This window comes from Mus caroli, chromosome 1 (assembly GCF_900094665.2).
Source record: "Mus caroli chromosome 1, CAROLI_EIJ_v1.1, whole genome shotgun sequence".
NCBI lineage: Eukaryota > Metazoa > Chordata > Mammalia > Rodentia > Muridae > Mus > Mus caroli.
Window position 1 is genome coordinate 123,685,827 of NC_034570.1, and position 8,372 is coordinate 123,694,198.

General features: G+C 48.2%; 1 pseudogene; it reads left to right on the plus strand.

Moving 5' to 3' along the window:
* The first annotated feature begins 634 nt into the window (after nucleotides 1-634).
* On the plus strand, nucleotides 635-750 carry LOC115032385 (annotated as a pseudogene).
* The last annotated feature ends 7,622 nt before the right edge of the window (nucleotides 751-8,372 follow it).

Consider the following 8,372-nt stretch of genomic DNA (forward strand, 5'->3'; position numbering starts at 1 on the left):
GCCACTGCTCACAGCCGCAACACTGGATGGGATTAAAACCTAAGCTGGCAGACAAAACAGTTACAAGTATATGAGTGAGGAGAACAGGTCTCTATTGGTGGATGTTCCTGGGAGTCTTGCTTAATTCACCACGTGCAGGAAGCTCATACTTCAGGTTCCTTTCCACATTCACCGAAAGGAGACATTATACCTGCCTTCTCTGCCCTTGGAATGCAAATCTGGGCTACCGTACATGAAAACACCTCAGTACTTACAAAGAAGATACTTGGTCCTCAAATAGTATTACTATCCTAACAAAGGCCTCAGGGGAAGGGTTACCCAAGGAAGCTCACAGCCAAGTAGAGAGCATGCCCTCTTCAGTCCAAGAGGGACCCAACAGGTGCTGACACTCTGAGGACCAGAGGCAGACCACAATAGATACAGAATTTCTAGATAACCTGGCTTCACGGGCCCTCCCCTAAGCTCTGTGATGCTTAACTTGTGTAGATTTGGATGGTCTTTGTGGCAGTGAGTGGGCCCCATGCCCTTTGTGCCAGCATTGCTGGAGGATGTAACACTAAGGAGGGCTTCCTGGTAGAGGAGGGTTAGAGACATGTTTGAGGGAAAGAGGGGAAATTAGCTCATAAAACATTGAGTGCTCAGATGAACAGCACCTGTGGTGAACATGGGGACAGAGACAGAGAAGATTAGCACCGCCCTTGTGCAAGGATGACATGTGAACACATGGAACTCGTGAAGCACTCACATTTTCTTCTAATGTGTGTGTGTGTGTGTGTTTCTGTAGAAGTAAGTGTAAACAGATGGCATGATGGGTATGGGGAGGCTTTAAGGTAGGGGAGAGTCATACAAGACATGCACTGTAAAGGGGGACTTCTGGGGGGTGGAATGGTAGACGCTGGGAGGTGGGGAGAGGAAGCGGCGGGAGCCCCTAATACAAAGTGTGTGTGAGAATGCCAAGGGGCTGAGGGTGGAGAGATGGCTCAGCGGGTAAGAGCACTGGCTGCTCTTCCAGAGGACCTAGGTTTGATTCCCAGCACCCACATGACGGTTAACAACTGTCTGTGACTCCAGTTCCCGGGAATCTGATGCCTTCTGCTGGTCTCTGCAGACACTGCATGAGCATGATACACAGACATACATGTAGGTTAGACAACCATATACATAAAACAAAAATAATATTAAAAAAGAACAACAGAAGACTTGGGAGATGCCCCAACCACGTCAGCATGCAGGCTAAGTTGGAATCCCTGGCACTTAGGTAAGAAGCCATGATCAGCACTTGGCGCAAGGTGACTTGGCGCAAGGTGAGGGGGACAGCAAGGTAAGGGAGGCACCCACCACAGGCGACTCTAATCCCTAGTGTATTAACCAGGCAGTGTAGCCAATCAGAGACTTCCACCTCCAGGGAGAGAACCTGCTTCAAAAACATAAGGTGCGATCAATTGAGACAAAGACACTGTTGACATCTGGTGAGCACACATGCACCATACACACGCAAACATGTGTGTGTGCATGCACCACACACGTGTGCAAAGAATCTATCATGAGGAAATCTGTTAGTTTGCATGCTAATTAAATTAAAAGCATTAAAGTGGGACTGGCACTGAGGCTCAGTGGTAGGACACTTACCTAGCACGTGCAAGTCTCTGGGTTCATGCCCAGTATAGGGATAGGTTGGTATGATATGCAAGACAAGGGGGCATTCTGAAGGTATCTGGGGCCTGTTTCAGGAAGTAGGGTTCTATGCTGTGTTAGTGGTAGGGCAGATGTTCAACATGAACAAGGCCTTGGGTCCCATCCCTAGCACTTCCTGAACCATCAGGCATCTAGCGTCTATGTTCATGGTAGGGATGTGAGCACTGAGTTCTAGCATGAGGGGCCTGAGCAAGGCTCATTGAGTGGCCCCAGGGATAGAGATGCTGTTGCAGAGGGGTAGAAAGGGCACCCAACAAGGGGTGCAAAGGCTTGAGGAAGGGGGCCCCTTCGGGGTAAGTGGGCCATTAGTTAGTAAGCCTGAGGGGCATGGCAAAGAAGGGCAGGCCAAGGGCACCTAGCTGAGGAGTGGGCACAGCTCCTTACTGATGCCAGCAGGCCAGCCAGCAGCCTGTGCTGAAGCTCCCCAGAGCCTCTCTGTGGCGAGGAATACCTGTGGGTATAGAGTGGGAAACAGGACCAAAGGCTGAGTTATGAGAGTGGGGCCCCAGCATGCCACTTGGGAGGAGGCCTGGCTGGCAGGTGGGTTCTAACAGGGCCAGGATAGCAGGTGCTTCCTGTTTATGTTAATTAGTTTAGACTTTCAGGCTCCGTTGAGCCTAGAGGTGGAAGTCCCATTCAGTTTGGGAAACTGGAAACACCTGCAGGTCCTGCGTGCAGGCTGAACGCCCTGTAATAGTGGTTCCCTCTGTGAACATCTCTGCTCACATCTGTGAAGCGCACATGCAACACCCACTTGAGCTGTGCTTGGCATTTCTGAAATGGCTGCTTTCCCCCTGCTTAGACAGGGCTCTAGAAGGAGAGGCTCCTGTACTTATTTTTTTTTTAACTTCTAGTGTTTTACAGAGAGCTTTGTTTTTCTTCAGTGTTATTTTTCTTCTTTGTTTTTCTTTTTCAGATAAGTGCTCACTGTGTTGCCCAAGCTAGCCCCTGGGTTCAAGTGATCCACCCAACTCAACTTGGGACAATGGCAAGGTGCCCAGGTAAAAAGATCTCTCTCTCTCTCTCTCTCTCTCTCTCTCTCTCTCTCTCTCCCTCCCTCCCTCCCTCCTTCTTTCCCCCCTCTCTTCCCCTCTCTTTCCCTATCTCCCCATCTGCTCTCCTTTTCTGTTTTCTTTTTCCAGACAGAGTTTCTCTGTGTACCAGCCCTGGCTGTCCTGGAACCTGCTTTAGAGTCTAGATGGGCCTCAAACTCAGAGAGATCTGCCTGCTTCTGCCTCCCAAATGCTGAGGCAAAGGTATGTGCCACCACGCCCAGCCCTGAAACAGGAACACACTTGTTTTAATAAAAATGAGCAAGTATGGAGGCCCACGCCTTTAATCCCAGCACTCAGAAGGCAGAGACAGGTGGCTATCCATGAGTAATTCTAGCATTTGTGAGGTACAGGCCTGATGTTGGCAGATCCAGACAGGCTGGGACTCTGGCCTGTGGATTCCCTCACCAAGTAGGGCATCTACGGGAGGACAGGTGACTGAAGGGGTCGAGGCAGGTAGAGTTGGGCTAGGAGTGGATCTGGCTGCCTTCCTTAGGAACCTGTTGTGACTTGTTGGAGCTAGTGGTGCCTGCAGAATTCTCTCTCTCTTCACTGGCCCCCAATCATGCTCTTAAGGATGGGGAGCTCACTCCCTCAGAAGGTAGCCAGGCTGCACTGACCCGATGCTATTTGTCATGAATTCCTTTTCTATGTTTACTTCAGCTACATTTAAAGTGCTGTGGAAACAAAGCAGGACAAACAAACAAACAAGCAAGCCCCCCAGGGCTGGCGAGATGGCTCATTGGTTAAGACCATGGCTGTCCTTCTATAGGATCCAAGTTCCATTCCTGATACCTACATGGCAGCTCTAGTTCCAGGGGACCTGGTACCCTCTTCTGGCTTTCACATGCACTTGACATACATGCAGGCAAAACACTCATTCATACACATAAAGTAAAATTTAAAGGAAAGAAATCCTCTCAGCTCATAGTCTTTTAAAGCCTCGCTAGATATTTTCAATCGATTCTACTTAATACCTTTTTACTGAGATCATACAGTTGAAGGATGAAATAAAACTAAACATGGTTTCTAATTTTAATTCCTAGGCTGGGATCCCCGGCAAGGGAGCAAGCTGGAGTTCCTGGTGTAGAGAGGGGCAGCAACATACATAGAGACCGTAGCAAGCCGCTACTTCATGGAGTCCTGGATATGTCAGGCCCCTTGGGGACACCCTGTGAAGAGCGCCACCGTCACTAGGTGTTCCACAGAGAGAGAAAGGAAGGCCTGGAGAAGTCACGTGACATGCCCACGGTAACTCAGCTGGGAGCACTGCAGACAGGGATGGGGATTTGAATCTGTTGTACCCCCCAGATTTGCAATTCCGTAAGTCCTCCTCAAGAGAACATACAGGCGTCACTAAAAATTACTACTGCATCTGAGAGGATGTGGGATCGGGGTAGAGCCCAGGGTTTTACACATGCTCAGCAACTGCTCCATCCGTGATCTACATCCGGGCCAGGGACTTGGAAAAGAAACTAAAGGGCAGCTCCTTATCCCCTAAGGACCGAAACCTCAGGAGAGGCGAAAGCATCCTAAAGCCACTGAACGGAGAAGCTCCGGAGAGCAGGCGGGTGCATCCTAAAGCCACAGACTGAGGAGCTCGAGAGCAGGCTGGGCTAAGTCAGTCACGTTTACATTACACGTGGCACAGAGGACAGCATGGCAGGTAACCAGGAGGGAACTAGGGAGACACTGCGGGAGGAGGAGGCACTGGATGCTAAATCTCCAGTCCAGCGGGGAGCAGGGGCAGGTGTTCTCCTGCTTGGCTCTGGCCGTGCAACCCGCGCCTACTAGGTCATCTGCTGACGTCACCAGGAAGTGGACACAGTGCTGAAATACTTGACATTTGAGGTTTGGGGATTTGAGGCAGGATGAATAGAGGTACGGCTATTGGCTCCTTCCTTGGGGAAGACCCTGAGTTGGGCTATTTATTTATTTTAGAGACAAGGCCTATGTTGTCCAGGCTGGCTCTGAATTTTGCCTCTGCATTGTCAAGTAGTTGGCACCATAACAGGTGCCACTGCACCAGCTGCCACATTGCGACTGGGAAGGTTGGTGTTGTCATCTTGACACCCTCTAGAACAGCAGTTCACCACCTGTGGGTCATGACCCCTTCCAGGGGGGACTAACAGCCCTTTCACTGGGTCACCTAAGACTGTCTGAAAACACAAATATTTACATTACTGCTAAACTATTTCTTTGCCGGTAAAAATGAACCAATTCAAGCCAGATTAGAATATATTAAATGCAGGTTTATTAGGAAGCTGCTCTCGGGTGGGTGAGTTCACTGGCCCCAAGGAAGGAAGCCAGGGTCACCATGGGAAGGGGGAGAGACAGAGACAGAGACAGAGAGAGACAGAGAGGGAGGAGAGAGGGAGAAAGGGAGAGAAAGAGAAAAATGGAAAGAGGGAGAGAAAGAGAGAGAGAGAGAAAGAGGGAGAGGGAGGAGGAGAAAAAGAAGAGAAGTGAGAGTTTGAGGGGAGAAGGAGACCAAAATGATTTCTGGCTTATATTTTGAAGAGCCTCTGGGAGAAGGGCAGCCCAGCCCCTGGGCTACAAATTCAGGGTATGGGGGCAGAGTGTGCTAGGTAGGGACCAAGGGATTCTGGGAGAACCTGGAGGCCAGGTCTGCTTTAATGTTAAAATATGCACCTCAGTTTCTTGTCCCGGGTCTGAAACCAAACAGTTATGATTCATAATATTAGCAAAATTACAGTTTTGAAGTAGCAACAAAAATGACTTTTATGGTTGGGGGTCACCACAACTGCATTAAAGGGTCGAGTCATTAGGAAGGTTGACAACCACTGCTCTAGAATCACCTGGGAGACATGCCTCCAGGTGCACTGCAAGGGATTATTTAGCCTGTCATTAGACTGAGGTGTGGAGGCCCAGCCTAAAAGTCAGCTTGGGTCCTGGATTGAGTAAGGGAGAAAACGAGCTGAATCAGCATCCCTCATCAGCTGCATCCCTCATCAGCTGCATCCCTCATCAGCTTCAAGATGTGGCTGGGGTGTGCCTACCTGCTTCTGGCTTCTGCTCTGTCAGACCAGTCCCTGAACTGTGAGCTCAAGTAAATCCTTTCTTTGTTGATTTTCCTTTGTCATGGTACTTTGAACAAGCACTAATTTATTACTACTAACTATTGTGAATTGTATATTGAACTGTGGTCTGAATTAAATCCTTTCTTCATTGATTTTCCTTTGCCAGGGTACTTCAAATAAGTATTAGTATGTATTATAATCATTGTTATTATTATTATCATTATTATTTGTTATTATTAATTGTTATTATTATTGTTGTTGTTGTTGTGTGAGAGAGGTGTGTGGAATGTGCACTTGTGTGCATCTTATCACCGCAATGAAAATAGAAACTAAGACAGAAAATTGATCCAGAGAGGTGAGCTCATGCCGTGATGAGCCAGCCTGAGCCTGTGTGGTTCTTAAGCCTCTGGAATTGTTTGTGGAGCGAATGTGGAACCATCTGAAAGTTCAGGCTAATAAAGACCTCACATGGAGGAAGCAGAGCTTCTGGGTGATTCTTGTGGGATCTTGGAAGACTAGAATGACAACAGAAATCCTGGCCATTGAGGCCTGGCTCATGAGGTTTCTGAGGGTCAAAGACTAACAGGAGCTGGGCTAAGGATCCAGTTATATTTGGCCCAGAATCTGGTGTCAGTTTACCTGTTTCCCGGGAACTTGAATAAAATTGAATTTAAAAATGGACCAATTTGTTTGACAGAGAAACTCAAGGCAGGAGATTTCTCAGGCTGGTGCAGAGAAAGCAGCTATAATCGCTAGAGGTCAGAACCACTGAAGAGCAACCTTCTCGGTACTGCGTGGGACAATATGGAAGGTGTCCCCAGGGCAGTTCCCCAAACTACAAAAGGCAGCGTGTATATCCAGCAATGACCTCAGGCTGGACTATAGAGTTTCTGGCATTTAGATAAAAGCCAGAATTCCTCAGGAACTTGTGGGACCAGTTCCCACCGGCCACTAGGAGCCATTGCCCTTACTTTGGACACATGGCTGGCTACCTGTGGTGCTGATCACATCACAGTCCATGCTGGCTCCAGGCTCCCTCAGTCTTACAAGTACAGGTTAACATGTTTCAAAGTCTACACTAGCTATGATGTAGCATTGTGTAGTGTAGCTTCCCAGCCCTTCTCATGCCCCCTCCCGTCCCCTAAACTCCCTCCAACTCATAGGTTTCTCTACGCTCAGCTACTCATGCTTATAGCCAGGCTATTCTTACTATATTCTCTCGATTGCTCGCTCGCTTGCTCTCCCCTTATTCTCTCTTGCTATGCCCTGTTCTCTCTTGCTCTCTTCACTATTGTTTCTTGTTTTCCTAGCCTTGGCTGTGTCCAGTCTGCTGGCTGTGTTAGGTCTAAGTCATTCTCTGCTCTGGATTCCCCAAATGCCTTTGGCTATTTCCCTTCTTTTATCTACAGTAAAAATCTTAACCTTAATCATGGAGGGGGTCTGTGCCCCCTCGAATACAAAAGGTACAAGATCAGGGAAGCCATGGAATCTTGCTCCATCATTTCAGAGAGCAGCTGTGGCCAGGAGATGTGTGGCAGAGTCCAGGTCCCTGCTAGTCAGCTGTGAAATTGTGACGGTGATGCCTAAGTTGCTATGGAGATCACAGAATATTGGAGATGCCAGAACTGTGGACTTTCCACTGAGGAAAGCTAGATGCAGAGTTGGGCTGACTCAAGAGAGAATTCTATGCTACAGGCATCAGATATGGAGGGATGGAGGGCTACCCTGCCCCTTAGGAGCTCAGCTGATTTCATTAGGAGCCCAAGTCCCAGACACAGACCCATAGAATGAGAGTTTATTGTTTGGGTCTTTCTTTGTTCTGATCATTCCTTGATTTTCCCTGGGTCTTCTCTTTTGGGATAGGAATATTATTTCTGTGCCATCATGTGTTAGAAGTATGTAACTGCAGGGTCTGGCATAGCCTTGGTGGGGGTGGTATGACATGGCTCCCAACCCTGGGACAGGGCATGGGCCTCCACGAGCGTCGATGGCTGCTGTGGGCATAAGGCTTACTGTGGGCATAAGGCTTGCTTGTATAATAATGTACATATTTTACATTCTTCCTTCAAGGAATGTCCTCCCTGTTACTGTTAAGGACTCCATGATAATCAGAGACAGCATGAGTGTGGATAATGTTTTAGCAAAATGCTGAACACTGGGACCTTTAGGACAGCCCTTAAGGCTGTGGAAAAGAGCTCTAAAAACATGAGTTCAAAAATATATAATTTCTTAACTATGTAAAACATAAGGCTGTAATGTGAATTGTATGAGGAGTTTCATGGAGCTAAAGGAACAGAGGCAGCTGCACTGTGAACCATGTTGTCAGAAAGATACCGAGGAGGGAGATAGAGAGATTTAGGGAGTGATGGTCCCAGGAGATCCCACCTAGCTAAGTTTTTTATGCTTACAAAGGCAGGCAGATTCTTGAGTTCAAGGTTGGCCCGGGACAGAGCAAGGGTAGGCACAGGCAAGGTAGAAATGGTAATTTCAGGGCAGGGTCCCACTCAACTAGTTTATCCTCTGTGCTTAACCGAGGCAGGCAGAGCTCTGAATTCTTTTACAATGTTAAAAAAAAAAAAAAAAG